Consider the following 15,858-nt stretch of genomic DNA (forward strand, 5'->3'; position numbering starts at 1 on the left):
TTTATGTGCCCTTAAAGACATATCCAGGAAAAAATATCTATCATGTTATATACTTTTAGAAATCTATTCATTTTTTTACATTTAGCAATGAACATGTAGATATATCGATAGACAGACAGATGTATAAATATAGAAGTGTAAATACATTGGTCTTTATTTATGTATATTTATGTTCCTGTAGTATTTTGTTTCTACAATGAACATGAGCACAGTTTTGGTGTAGTGTTAAAATGCCCTTGCAGATCACCTGTCCTCTTGAAAGGAAAGTTTATTAATTATTTAGCTTTTCAATTTATACATATTTATAACATCAGTATCTGAGGTGCATTCAAGTCTCAACCCATAACGTAAAGAAGAGGATTAATTCTGAGCGTGTATTGAATTCGACAAATGGGATTTTCTCTAACAGGTAAATGTAATTAGACCACGGTTGTTGCAGGGTCATGGCAAATTAGACCGGTGGAGAATGAGGGTCGTGTGAAATGTCTAAGAAAGTGGCTTTGTCATGCATGAAATGTCAGTGTCTATTTCCAAGATGATAACAGATTCACACACTGGTTCACAAGTTTAACAGAAATTGGCCATGCACACACCTGCCCATAATAACAGGAAGATGACAGTAACATCTAACTCATTTCATCACAGAAGATCTAATAATAACTCTTTGCTCAAACTTTGCATTCACTGAAATGTCTGCAGCGACATCGTGTTGACAGGGGTGAAAGGGTCTCTCATCAAAAAGGGATATTTTTGCACAGTTAGCATATAAGAGCTGTAAAACTCTAAAAGCTGAGGCAGCGTAAATTGTTTTCTGTAAACACATTTCAGCTTTACATCTCACTGAGAGAATTTAATGGCACTGCTGTTTTTCACAGTATGATGAAATATTTTCTGTCTCACGGACAGTTTGATGCTTTTCTAAGAAACAGTTTCCTACACTGGAACATACTGATACAGTTGACTGCTCCTTGTCCATTTTACTGCTGTTGTATTCAAATAAATATAGTGATATAAGTGATAAGGAAAAACTGTAAATCCCATATTTGGATCTGTAGATCATTCCTGACCTAAAGAAGTCTGTTATAAATAAATCAGCTGTTTCCACAATGTAGAAGTTTATAAATATCCAACCACCCATTTTCTCCAAATTATCCAGTTCCAGACATGTCAGTTTAAACAAAGAAACCCAGACCTCATTCCCCTGGCCACCTTCTCCAGCTCATCCAGGGGGACACCAAGGCATTCCCCAGCCAACATTTCCAGTATGTCCTGGGTCTGCCCTGTTGCTTGTCAAAGCTACAAAACACATGTAGACTGGTTGGGCAAACTTCAGCAGACCTTTAAATATCCTGGAGAGGATTAAGAGCTGGTCAAGTGTTCTGTAACCTGGTTGTTGTCATTCCACACCTGCCCACCAGCTGTCACTAGAGAGTTTCACATCTTACCTCAGTAGTTTCATATACCTGAGATACTTTCCATATGCATTAAAGTTCAAAATAAGGCTGTTGAAAGACAAACATAGCCTTCTGCTCTTAAAAGTGAAGCCAGTAAGAAATGCCTTAAACCAGCGGTCCCCAACCCCCGGGCCTCGGACCGGTACCGGTCCGTGAGTCGTTTGGTACCGGGCCACGAGAGTTGAGGCTCAGGTGTGAAATGTATAGTTTTCAGGGTTTTTATCGGTTTTCAGCGTTATTTTGTTATCGTTTTTATCGTTAACTCTGTTTTCCTGGGTCTTTTCACGTGTGTTATGAATAAATCTTCTTTTTTTCGGTACCGGTACTAGTTTTATTTTGTTGTATTTATCCGCGACACCTTAAAGGCCGGTCCGTGAAAATATTGTCGGGCATAAACCGGTCCGTGGCGCAAAAAAGGTTGGGGACCGCTGCCTTAAACCTGCATTCATTCAGAAAAGAAGAGTTCTCTGGCTGCAACTAAGAGAAAATAACCCCACTCTTCACTTGAATTATAACTTCAGTAAACATTTTCATAATTAATTGATAGCTGCTTCAGCCCAGCACAATGTCCATTTTTTTCCCCCATTATGTTTCCACTTAGAGTAAAACAGGGAATACTTTATGGTGTGCTCACCTCTGCACTATCCTTCAATCTGCCTTCAGATTCTGCCTTTGCATAAAACACTTCTCAGTTAAAAAAAAAAAACACTAGTATTTTGTTTTTACTTGCTTATATTTTGGTTTCTATACGTTTTATCCTCAAATGTTTATTTATTGGTGCTTTCTTTTCACCTATGTTCGTTTTAGACTTATCATCCATGTGTGATGTGATTTCCAGTGTTTGAGTAGTTAAATGTGTTAAGGTTTAGCTGGCAACAGGCCACCATGACCAAGACTGAATGCAGGCCCCTGTTCCTGCTCGTGGTATCTGATCCAGTGATACAGGTTATTTATCACAGCAAAAACGTTTTAATTCACGCGACAGTGTTGATAATTGTTCATTCACTCCTGAATGAAATACAAGTGATGGGCATGCATTTTGTATTGGGCTGACATTCTTCTGTTCATGCCCTTTTGTTAGTTAAGTGACTAATGCTTGAACTGATATTAGTCATTCAGTTGTAGTGGTGTTTTTTTCCTTATTGATGTATTTTTGTCTCACAGCTGCAAGAGCATAACTGCCTGCTGATTTATTGCCAAGCAGTTCAGAAGAAATGGGCTTTTAGACATTTAGAATGGAGATAGTTCACATTGAAATTCAGCTAGAGCAATGCCACCAGTGAGTTTAATGGCCACTCTGTTGCTGAAGGCAGTCATGCAGATGCCCAATCCTCAAACGTGATCCCCAGAGTCTCTTGACAGCCATTTGACAGTGTAAAAAGCCCTGAAATGTTTGTATGGGTGTAGTCGACCTTTTAGTCTGTCATGCATTCATAAAAAAGCTACATTCAAGATAAGCCTATCTCTTCTCTAATATCAGTGATGATTAATGGCAAAAATATAAATAACATTGTAACATTGTGAAATAAAGGTTGGGTTTTTTGTGGTGGTGGTGGTGGTGGTGGGGAGGTGGGGGGTACTGCATATTGTTAACCATGATCTTTTACCCTTCTTTTCATTGAAAAGGGTACAAAAAAGATTGAATAACTGAGAAAAGCTCTGTCATACTCTTCTGTATCTATCAGTATTGACCACAGATACGTCAGTGGATTGATCTTATAGTGAAACTTGCATTGAACCAGCAGTGTATAAGGCTCCAAGGCAAAGAAAAACTGCTTTGACACTAATGTTGTCTAACTGAATTTTTGTGTATCTATTCATGTTTTAGAAATATTATGTTGCTCTTAAGCCTCTGGGAATACTGAAAATGCCTTGTTTCCCTTCACTTTGTTCTCTTTTAACCTTGAAAACCTGAGAAAAACAATTTAATATTGAGTGTCCACAAGAGGAATGGATAGAGCAAAGCTTTCTCAACAGATGCTTGCACAAATTGATTTTCTAGTCTCGCACCAATGACACGTAACTTAAGTGTTAAAAGTATTGTACATGTATCAGGGAGGGAAGAACAAGCCTGTGCTTGACATTTTAGCGACCTTGTCACTGGTGACGCAGCATTAATCCAGGTTTACACAGCTGATGTGCCCACTGGATTTCATGTGTACTGCATAAAAGTACAATTATCCTGAGCAATTGCTTACTTACGCATTAAAAACACCAATTTTTTAATCTTCTGAAAGACCATACAGAAATACATACAGAACACACATCAAGAGTTCAAGGAGCAGATGTGCTGATGTTCAATATTCAAGTTGACATTAGCCGGTGCTTTGGGGTTAGTTTGTGTCAGAGCAACCTTGCTTATGGGGGTTTGGTAGCAAAAGGGACAGGCAATCAAATTTCTCAAGGGGCCACATGTGAAACTAGGGCTGCACCAATAAGCTAAACTCAATTCTGCTCAGTATTAATTTTAATTCTTTAAAGCTTATTTTGGTTCAGTTTCTCATGTCATGTCACTATCAGCTCTGTTGAACACTGAGCAGTTGTCAAGGAGCAGTTATGATTTAGAGTCTTGTTTAAGGATAGTAATGAAACAGGGGATAGCAATATAACACATTACAGTCCTGACTGTTTAAACTGTTTTGTGCCTCTGTAATCTTGTAGCCTTTTTTAGTTGGCTAAAATTACACCAAAGAATTTAAAGCCATTTTTCATACAGTATTTTTTTGTGCAAGATGCCATTACCAAGATGGGAACTTGTTTACTTCCTCATATTTATATGGATCAGTGTAGATTGTACTGCTAGTATACAGATGATACAGTACAACACGTGGATTAACATATGCCATGTAATTTACACCATGACATATATCACTGCAAAAGCAAAATAACATTGTCACACTCAGTTTGTATAAGGAATGATGTTCATCACAGTTTAATCTCTGCCTTGTTGTTGCTAAAATTAACCAACTGACCAAATGCAGCTGCTTATGAAGACAAATTAATCCCATGCCAGATGCAGATTAGTCCTATGTCAGGGGTTGTAAATAAAAGAAAGACAGCCATGGTTGCAGGATAATACACATGTGAGGATTAGTGTAGGTTAAGGCAGGCTTCAGAAAATTAATCTTTACAGGGCTTCTGGCTTCTGAAAATTACATAACAGCTAACATACACACCTGAATATACAAAGGTTATCTTAATAAACATAGTAGTTCTTGTGGCATTGGACAGACCTGAGATTTCTCTCACAATTACATGTGTACATGACAAACCTCGTAAGCATATGTATTCAGGTTAAGAGGCCTTGAGGCTTACTTTGAGCCCTCTTCTTACTCTAGCTCCATTAGGTGGTTGATTTTCTGCCCCTATACCCACCTCTGAGCAAGAATGAAAGAAGTGTAAACAGAGAGTGAAATGCTAACAAAACGAAAAAAGAAGGGGGGGAAAGCAACCCTGCAGGTTATTTTTTTTGTGTGTGTCACAACCATTATAAGTCAACAGTGGTGCTCCCAGCATGCTGAGTAAATGTGGGCCCTCAGTAGGAGGGCCTTCCCCATGGATCAGCCAGTGTGAGAGCAGAGAAGCTAAGCACTCTCCTGCTGCAATTAAAGAGCAGCCCATCAATAAATGATGAATGTCAAACACAGCATGATGTTTGACCTGGTAAGAAGACTGGTATCCTATGTAGATCCATGGTCACAGTAGGGCAGGAAACACGGGGTGGCATGATGGAAGCCGAGAGAGGAGACAAGAGGATGTTAAGAGCACCCTGCTGCAAATGTCACTTTGTCCCATTCACCAACTTCTCAGAATACAACACTGGACATTCAAGATGCAGACGCAGCTGTCATTTCTTAAGCCATCCACTGACATTTGGGATTCTGGGCAGCATGCCCTGTGCCGGCACAGGAAGCTGGATAGAGGACAAGGGGGTTCTCTATCAGCCAAGGGCATAGTGGAAGAGATGCTCAGGACAATCATCGGTCATTACATTAGCACCAGAGAATATTTTTGTCACTGGACACACGTTTTCCATTTGGGGGAGAACGCTCTGAACTTCTCGTGCAATATCCTCTTAAGGTAGTAATGCAGTAATATCTGATTTCTTCCATGATACAGGGATCACCTAGTCATAAACATAAGTATGCCTAAGCTCTCTTTAAAAAACTAAATAACAGTAATAAATACTGGGCTCACTATTGCACAACTAACTGCCCTTTGCAAAACACGACTGGAAGGCTTCCTTCTCTTGCCAATTTTACCAGCGGAGGGAGTGAGATGAGTCAGACTTGTTGTTGCCGGGCCTCTCTGCATGTAGTAAAAGCCCACAATAGGTGACACTCACCACGTAGAGACACTTTGTTAAAGTCCAACAACAAAAATATTTTTTGTCTACTTACATTAGAAACTAATTCTATCAATTTAATCTATAGGTTAAACACATTGCACCTATAGATTATTTAATCTATAGATAGGGTCTGAAATAGAACTGCCAGCTATAACTTCAGGGGCACAAAAAGATCAAACATGGAGTTAGCACTTATACATAAAACATTTAGTGTTGCAACATGACAGTGTTGTGCAATAAAATATTTACTATGAAATATTGCACACTGTACAAGAATAAAACAAATCTATATTTTATGGTATGCTTTATCCCTGAAAGTTGTTGTTTTTGTTTTGTTTTTTCCAACAGTGGAAGGAATGGGATGGAAGACAGGAACCTTTTCATATCTTGTCGATGTTATCCATGTACGAGACGTTTCTGGGGCAATTTCACTGATAAACGGTTGGTGGAGGTAATGTGCCATAAATGTTGTGTTACCCAATCCAGAAGAAGATTGGTTGGCTAGAAACCTGCATGCAAACGATGTAGGTTTGCATGCAGGTTTGGAGCATAAATTTAATTTGATGTCTGTTACCCTGTTACACTGACCATGAACACCATAGCTGCTCTGTGCCAGTCTAACTTAGTCTGTTATTGTAAACTTTATCCAGGAACTGCAAACCGACAAGCATAGTCTGCACTTAACCGCCCACGATTTTCATGCAATATCTGAATATCAGAAAGCTAGTGTGCTTGAATTTGTTTTGCAGGATGTTTCGCAAAAACAAAATTCAGCAACACATCATGTGCAGGTCCAATATCTGATTAAAACAACTCTAAAATAAAATGAGGACTTTAAATGTAAACTTTAAATTTGAGGTTTATCAGATGTCACAAAGCATTCCTTACCTATGAAAATAACCTTTCTTCCTCTCTTACTCTGTTTTTCTTACACTTTTCTTCTACTCTGAGCAAATTCATCTAATATTATTTTCTCTCACTGGGAAAACAATGTGAGACAACTGTGTTTGCTAACTACAGGTTCAAGCACACAATGTGTTTGAACCCATAGTTAGCAAACACAGTGTGTGCCAACCTGCACAGAAACAGTTTGTCTGTGTTTGCTGATATTTGTTGAGCTATTAGAAACCTTTTATTTAAAATCACATGCAGATTAAAAAATGTGACTCCCTAGCTAAAAAACTGATGTACTGGTAATCATAGCTTATTAACACCTACACAAAAAAATCAATTCTGAATGTCCCAGCACACTTTAACTCCTCATTATTGTGCTATAGGTCATGCATTATAGGTTTTATTGTACTAGATAAACAAATAGGATTGTCTTGTATGTGTTATTGTTTCCTCCATGTAGGTTCAAACCAGTTCGACATTTAAAGACACGCAGTGACGGGAAATAACAATTCACCATAAATGCATTAAACCTGAAATAATGAGCCTGCTTTGAAAAATATAAGGAGCAGAAAGTAGATTTTTTTTTTTTTTTAAATGTAGGGAATAAAAGTAAAGAAATTACTGAGAAATAAATACTCAAGTATTGATGCCTAAAAATTCAGCTTCAGTACAGTAACTTTACTCACATCACTTCCATCTCTGGTCGTCAGCCCTTAATCTGAAAACCTGATGTTCCTATGCATTCCTTTGGGTTTGGTCATGAGTAAATAAAATTTAACTGTGTGATCTGAGATGTCACTGGTCATAGCTGCTGTGTCCACTGTGACACCGTCAGTTGTCAGTAGTTTCTAAGTAGAGGAACCATAAGTGAGGCCTCCCAAACTGATGCACATGTTTTCTATACAGTTGTAAACCCCTTCGAACAACATGGAAATGATGTGCATGCATGTGCACATACACACACCCAGACCCCCCAAAAGAACAACCAGACTCTCGATCTACTATCAGTTACTATCAGTTAAATGTGAAAAATTGACACACCTTTTTGACAACTGCATATCCAATAACTGCATACATTTATATTTCTAAATAACCTTATTAACTGTAGGTATTAAATGTTTGGTGTGAAATGTCAACTCACAAGAAATGACTAGGCTACATTATAAACTAAAATGTGTTATAATGGAGTTGTACACAGTTGGCACAAATGATGCCTGATTTTTCTTCCTCAGTTCAGCAAAGGATGTTCATTAGTCAATCTTAGCCAGCTGGCTCCTTAAGAATTATGCTTGCACTGCAGAAAATAAAGAGAGTGTGAAGAGACGGCTGCATAAACACAGAAGCTGCTTCCTTCAGGCTCAAGGATGAATCTGATTAACCATGTCCTCCTAACTGTGTCATCTCTCAGCATGAAACGAGGCAGGTAAGAAACCAGCGAAACAAGGCAAAGGGACGCAGAAAGTGAAATTAAATTAAAAAATAAACAGGCTTAAGAATGAAACAAGAGATAAAGCAATAAATATGGCAGTAGTTCCTGTGAATGTAGGAACAAGAGGAGCACGTCCTGTCAACCTCGGACTCTCCCCTGACTTGTCAACCGCCAACACACAACTCTATAGCTGTGCCAGCTGCCAGGGCAACTGAGATGGTCGGTTTATCCTGCAGAGGGTTTGTATTACCCTCCTGCAACTGAGAACCTCCATTACTTGCTGTCAGCTGTGCTATTGAGGGAAGTGTTTATGTGCCGTTTAGGATTTAACTATGCCCCAAGTCAGATGCCTAAATTTATGCAACTTTGTCCCTATCACATTTCGCTGCCATGTGCATTGTGTCAGCACATCAGTCTGTCATGCCACTGACAGCCTAGAAAGTTGATCTTTCGGATTTAATTGGAAAATATATTGCAGTCACATTTTTTTTGTATGCTAAATCTGAATTTATTCACAGATGATTAGGGAAAAATCTATGAATGAATCTATGAATATGACTTGCAATGTGCCTTTTGATCGAAAATATCCAAACTACCGTCAACAAGGCATGCCTTAAACTCACATTCAAGGTAAAATCAGACAAATTTTTAACTTTAAGCAAGAATAATAAAAAAACATCCAAAAATAAACCATTTCATTGAGTGCCGTGCACAATAAATGATAAAAAGACATCTTTGAGTAGAGGCGGACTTATAAGGTATTCAACAACCTTGCATGTAGAAGTAAGCAGCCAAGCGCACAAAGCAGCCACCACATGCACGAGAGTTTGTTCTTGGCAAATGCTGGAGGGCAGACAGCTCTCACATATACTTCTCAAAGTTACAGCTCAGTTCTGCTCATGTGCCTCAACCTAACTTTGACAGTACACTCTGTTTTCTTTTTTTTTTTTTTTTGGGGGGGGGGGTACACAATTTCCGGAAAAAAATATTTAAGAAAGGCATTAATACTCACTTTTTGTGTATTTAACTAAACTGACAAGTAACACTGGATTACTTTGTCACAGAAAAACAGAAAGATTCTTACACACTTTACTTTTCCTTTCAGTAAAGGTAGAGTTCGATTATTTTTAAATCACAGGTTTAAAAATATTCATTCATTCATTTAAAAATAACTCAAATGTGGTGAAAGCAAAGAATATTTACCAAACCATAGATCGATAAAATGGCAACATCAACAAATTTTGGGAAGAACCCTAATGTAAAAACTTGTAAAAATCTATAACATCCATCCATTCTCTTCTGCTTATCCTTCTCAAGGTCACGGGGGGGGCTGGAGCCTATCCCAGCTGTCTTAAGGCGAGAGGCAGGGTACAGCCTGGACAGGTCACCAGTCAGTTGCAGGGCTAACACATAGAGACAGACAATGGTTCACACTCACATTCACACCCTATGGGCAATTTAGAGTTACCAGTTACCCTAACCCTAATAGGGGCATGTCTTTGGAATCTGGGAGGAAGCCGGAGTACCCAGAGAGAACCCACGCAAACACAGTGAGAACATGCAAACTCCACACAGAAAGACCCCGGGCCTGATGGTGGAATTAAACTTAGGACCTTCTTGCTGTGAGGCAACAGCGCTAACCACTGTGCTGCAAAATAATAAATATATATAAAATATATTGCAGTGATAAAAAAATTATATATCACTGCAATTTCATTATAGTTACAGAGATTTTAACAAAGGGACAGCATTAATCTTCATCAGACTGAAAATTACATTTGGTACAATGTGATCAAAATCTGTGTTTGGTAACCCTCCGCCCACACACTTTTTCTCCAGACTCATCTAATCTTATTTAGCGCTGGTGCAATCCCTTTAATTTCGGGATACAAATACGAGTGGCCAAGCTACAACGTCACATTATCATCACTCATTCTCTCTTTTCTCTGTACACAGTATCACAGAAATACACACATAATACATTTGCAAAAAAACCAAGGGCCCCCTCTTCCACAGCATGTTTCTGTTTTGTTGAATTTAATACTGATGAAGCAACTCTATAGTTTTCCACCAGTTTGCAGATACTAAATATAAAACGGACCATTAACGATTCACATTCATACAAGCAATGTTTTGGTCTTTTCGTTTGATTGCTGTTAGCTGATGTTACACTTACTTTAACATTGCTTCAATTTTGCTGAAAAGCAGAAAATAGTCACGTTGTTACACCACCGCAAAACTGCAATGGGGGAGTGAGTGGACAGGCTTACAAAGTGCCTGACTTCAACACCAGAGACCCGAGTATGCATCCCACCTAGTCACATCCTACAAATGCTTTATATTGGTTTCTTTTTTTTCCTACTTCTAGGATCATTTTTCTTGTGGTGTTTTAGCAACATCAGCATGTTTCTGTTTTGTTGAGTGTGTGTAGACTTAATCTAAAAGCAATACACAGCTGCTTTGTGTTACAGTATGGAAATAGCTGAGATAGCCTGTACAGGGCTAGCACGTATTCTCAGTATGGTTCACTGGTTAAATATCTCCATCATGAATTATGGAGCAACCTTTTACTTCAGGGTTTAGCGCAAAGGTTCATCTGTTTTACTAAGACTGAGGATCTGCTGGGAAAGTGGGTCTAAAATCCTCCACGGATTGGCCAGAAACCACTATAGAAAACTCATTGTGAAGATGTCACACATTTAGTGAGCTCGGTGACGGCAGAAGTCCCCCAAGGTTCATGCAAATGCAAAAATAGCATGTTTGACTGACAGGCCAAAATACAACCAGGGATTTCCGTTACATATCAAAGTAAGATATCACCCTCCTAAAGCAACTGAACGTTTGGCATAACTTGAAATAAACACTACAGAAGCAAGATATCATTTTTTTTTTAAAGAAAAGCAACACAACTTAGACATATTGGGACATTTCAACATGAGAAATTAATGGTATTCTCCTGATGCAGGGATGGGGAAGTCACATGAAGCCTAATGACCTTGTCATATACCAAACAGACACACTGATTGACAGGGTTTTCTCTCTGCCAGCTGCCTCCGAGACCCCAGCAGCTGAAGTAAAATAATGTCTCTTCTGTACTGGAACAAAAAATGTCCTGGCATATTTCATCACCAAGAAAGACGATTTAAGGATGTGAGGACAGTTGAAAACCACCATAAACCAAATATAAAAGTTGTAGGCTGTGTCTGGGTCTGACACCAATTCGGGTTTTTTTTAAGCCTGGATTCCTTCTAATAATCATTGACTCATTTTTTGCAAAACAAGGTCAAATTGATATAAGAGAAAAATAAAAATAAAATAGTATTTAATCAATGGCTTTAGGAAAAGCCCCTCTAATGAGTTATGCTCTTAGTTGCTAATACAACATAATGTTCAAAATCTAAACACAGTACCCTTCAACCCTTAAAAATTGAAAAAGTACTAAATGCTTCAAGTTGCAACTGATAAGTCACTAACATGTGCAGTGTCTCAGTTAAACCGACCCCTCACTCTTTATCTCTGGTTTCAAAAAACCAAGGAAAAACAGGATTTCAAAATCCAAGAGTGATTTCACATGTTACTCCCATCTTTTTTTCATACAGCCTTTTTGACAACTCATACCACAGGAAACCACCATGTTTTTTCTGTGTTTTGACAGACCAGAGACGAATAACTGCTATTGTGTCATCCAGTGGTCAGCTTCCTTTAGTAAAACTGGCTAGATCTGAGGGCAGGGTTTTATTTATGTTTTACCCCTTCATATATCATCAGCTGTGTTTTGATTTTTCTTTTCAGTTGCAAACATGAAGCAATTCCCCTTGACCATGGAGCAGCCGAGTCGTTGAGTGTTTTCGTTTTTGTTGCAGGCCTGTCAGCACAAATGAATCGCCATGATAGCGATAGTATTTTCAAGAAGCTCAATGTCAATCAAAAATATTTCTCAACTGGTGTTTTCCAGCACTGAGGCTTTCTCGAGCATCTTGGCATAACACTGTTTTGTCATGTCCACAGCTGCACACTAGACATCATCATTAATATGTCCTCAGCACAAGTTCAGGGGTCAAGAAGTGCAGCTGAGAGATGGCATGAAATGGTGACATCATTAGCTCAGTGCCACTGGGCAGCGTGATGGCAGGCAGAGGGTATGCAAGGTGGCACTGCAGGGTGGCAGGACAAAAATAACACAAGTGTAAATTTTTGCTGTGCCCTCTTGGCCAATGGAAACATGCTTGCGTTCTCCGTCTAACACTTTGGAACCACGTTGTATCTGGCATCGGACACTAGCAGTGGACACTAAGCCTGATCTCGCAAAATAAATTCTAGTGTGTCCAAGAGGGGTGTTGAAATCCAAGGTTAACAGTGTTTGTGTTGGCATGAAATATGTACTTCTGTTTCAAGTCTTCAGGAGATGATGAAATTAGACAGGGCACTCTGCGTCAGATCACTCAGACAGAATGCATAATTTCATTCAAAGGCACATTAACTTTGAGACAGCTAATGAAAGAGATGGAAACACGGAGACAGTTTCAATTGGTTCAACCGGGCGGAGATAGTTGCCAAGGAGATAAGTCGTGTGAGTGTGAGGTGTGACTTCTGCGTCACAGATTTTTTTTCTTTTTTAAAGAAAAAATATAATTCTCTTTCCTCTCTTTAATATGGATCAGTCTTTCGTCCCTGCAACATCAGACACAACGTTTCCACCCCTCGCAACCCCCGCGATCACGATGCGGTGGGCGTGGGACAGACAAGGTGGGGGCCTTGTCTGTTTTGCTTTTCCCAAGATCACCATCAAAGTCATGGCTTCACATCTGAGGAGTGAAGGAAAATATTTTTGACTGTCACATCTCCCTCCTGTTCACAACTAGTCAGCAAGTGTGAGGATGTTCTGTCAGCGCATGCCATTCTCAGCATTCACACACGCGCACGTGCACACACTGGAGGAGAGAGATGACATTTGAGCTATGTGCAGCATTTCAGCATTTCCCAAACTCAGCCATGGAAGCCATATTTAGAGGTGATGAAAGGATTTGGGATGACATTTAGAGTCTACCTTAATTACTGGATAGGATGTTGCATGATTGCATACATAGTTGAGCAAAGCACACAAACTGACTGCCATGCATAAATAAATACTGCATATTTAACCTTCCCCCACTGCTCTGTACTGCCCAGTTATATAAGAAAGGACACACACATTTTACTTCAGTTTTCCAGGGCCCTCTTGAGAGGTCAATATATTATAATATCCCTGGACCTTGTATGTTATGACTAACAAGCTTGACATACCTCCTTATATCATTATAACATATATATGGGATGTTTTTACTGTTTTGTCAATCTGTATGTAGGTTTTGTCAGTTTGTTTAATGGACTTAATAAATCTGAAGGACTGACAGCAACATTGTATAGTCACTGTCAAATTGGTGAAGTGTTACCTTTCTTTTTTTAAAACCTTTTTTCAGGTATGCACTAATATTTAACATTATCAGACAGACTGTATGATCAGCACATATATACACTGATGTATTACTTTACTTTTTTTTTTTTTTTTTTTTACAATTATTCTCTATTGCTGCCCAGAGACCTCGTATATCCATTAAAGCAAACAATGAATTAAAATCACTGTCTGCTGAATTATTTCAGCTTATATATATATAGATATATTTATCTTTTACTGAAAACAAAAGACCACTTTTTGAATATTACACTATCCTTTTAGTGCATGGCCCTTACATTACACCAGCATATGTAATAACAGGCAAACATGCAGTGTGACAGCAAAGACACATATTGCAGAAACATGGCAGGGAACAAAAGACACAGGACCGGAAGGGACGCAGTAGAGTAGCTCATTAGTACACAAGTCAGTGATCTACACAGGCTGAGACGCTGTACACAACAGAGCACAAAATGCCCAACCCCTGCTGCTCCCTCCTCTCAAAGTCCCCGTGATTTGAACTTCAATGAAGAAAAAACTCAGTTCGGGGAGACAAATGTCCCCATCAATTCTCCTCCAATCTAATGGATGTCTCAGAGGGAGCCACAGCAAGGAGTTTCGCAATCACTCATGCCTCCCTCCCTTATCATTCACAACACCTTCCTGCCTGGCAAATGTCAGCGTGCCATAGCCTAACCTAACTCTGTGGTGCACGTGTGCATTATATGTGCTGTGTGTGTGTGTGTACACCGTTGAGACATCTGAGTATGAGATGGATTGAAGCAGTGAAGTGGAGGCAGCAGGATCGTGAGGGTAGAGAGGACAGCTACCGTGAAACGTCTCCCTGTGCCTGTATTAGTCAAAGCAATTCCATCTATCATCCCCCTCTCCACTCCTCACCCCCTTGACTCAATTGTCATTCTGCCCTGAAGAGTGTGATGGATAGACTCCACTTGATGTTTATTCCAACTCCATGAAAAAAACAGCCCTGGTTTGAAACACTTTGAACAAATGCTGTGATTGTTTGATTTAACCTCACTGAAGTACCCAGAAAAATCTATTTAAAAAGTCAATATAAATGTATGACTGTGCTTTACAAGCAAACTGCCTAAATAGAGCATGTGGACTTCACTCACTGTCCCTATAGAATGATGGAATACATATTATGGGCTAGGATACTGGACAAAAAAAAATTTTACATTTCAAGAGTTTCAAGTCTTGGTTAAATAAAGTTTTTGTAGCTTTACATTCTAATTTCCTTATTTCAAAGTTTCTCAAAGTATTACAGATGTTCTGTATGAAATTGTCCACTTTTATGCTCAAAATGTTTAAATAATTTATTTTTAAAGAAAGCGTACTAGAGGATTCTACATCTGAAAAGTAAAACTAATATAGCAGCACTCTTTAACCTGCAGTGTTACTGATTGCCAGCGGGGGGCGACTCTCCTGACTGCAAGAAAAAAAACCCAAAACAACAAAAAACAAATATCTGGTTATATAAAAGTCTATGGGAACACCCCCTCAGCTCCTATGATACAATGACTTCAGCAAACACTTTTATGATGAGAATTATGGTCTCATCCCAAACTTTAGTAATACACAATGTTCATTTTGTAAATTGTAGTCCCATTAGAGTCAAAAAGGACCACAAAAACAGGACATGCTTTTAGGGCATGACTACACATAAATACCACATAAATGACAATGGCTCCCTTGTTATGTCTGATTTGAAAATGCTCAACTGGAGGCTTCAAAAATATGACTTCACAAACCAATTGGTGATGCCAGGTTCATCTTCTTCTAATAGACTGGTTCGCAAAAATGAGGTACAGACCAGTATTATATGCCATCAAAAAGATAATCAACACTGGGCAAAAATTTGCTCTAACCGAGAAAAGACAACCTATTTCCAAACAAACGGTGACATTGTGTAAAATGTAAATCAAATCAGAATGCAGTAATTTAGATATTTAAAAATATTTTCTTCATAATGGAACATAGAAAAAAACACAAAATCTTTAAATTCAGATATTTTACAATCAAACTGAATTTGATGGCAGCAAAAAGTGAGTGGTACTAAAGAACAAAAGTGAGTGGTTAATTGCAATATTTTGCAATTAACAGTTGATCAGTGACATGATTAAATATAAAAAGAGCTTCTTAGAGGAAGTTAATATGGGCTGAGATTCCGCAAACATCAGTACTGTATGGCTTTCATCTTTGGGCTTTCAGACAGCACTACATTAAAAATTGGGATAATTCTGTCAAGGAAGGACCATCTGACTTGTCATCAGAAGCC

Source organism: Perissodus microlepis, chromosome 5 (assembly GCF_051167445.1).
Source record: "Perissodus microlepis isolate ML-2025 ecotype Zambia chromosome 5, ASM5116744v1, whole genome shotgun sequence".
In the NCBI taxonomy this organism is placed as follows: Eukaryota; Metazoa; Chordata; class Actinopteri; order Cichliformes; family Cichlidae; genus Perissodus; species Perissodus microlepis.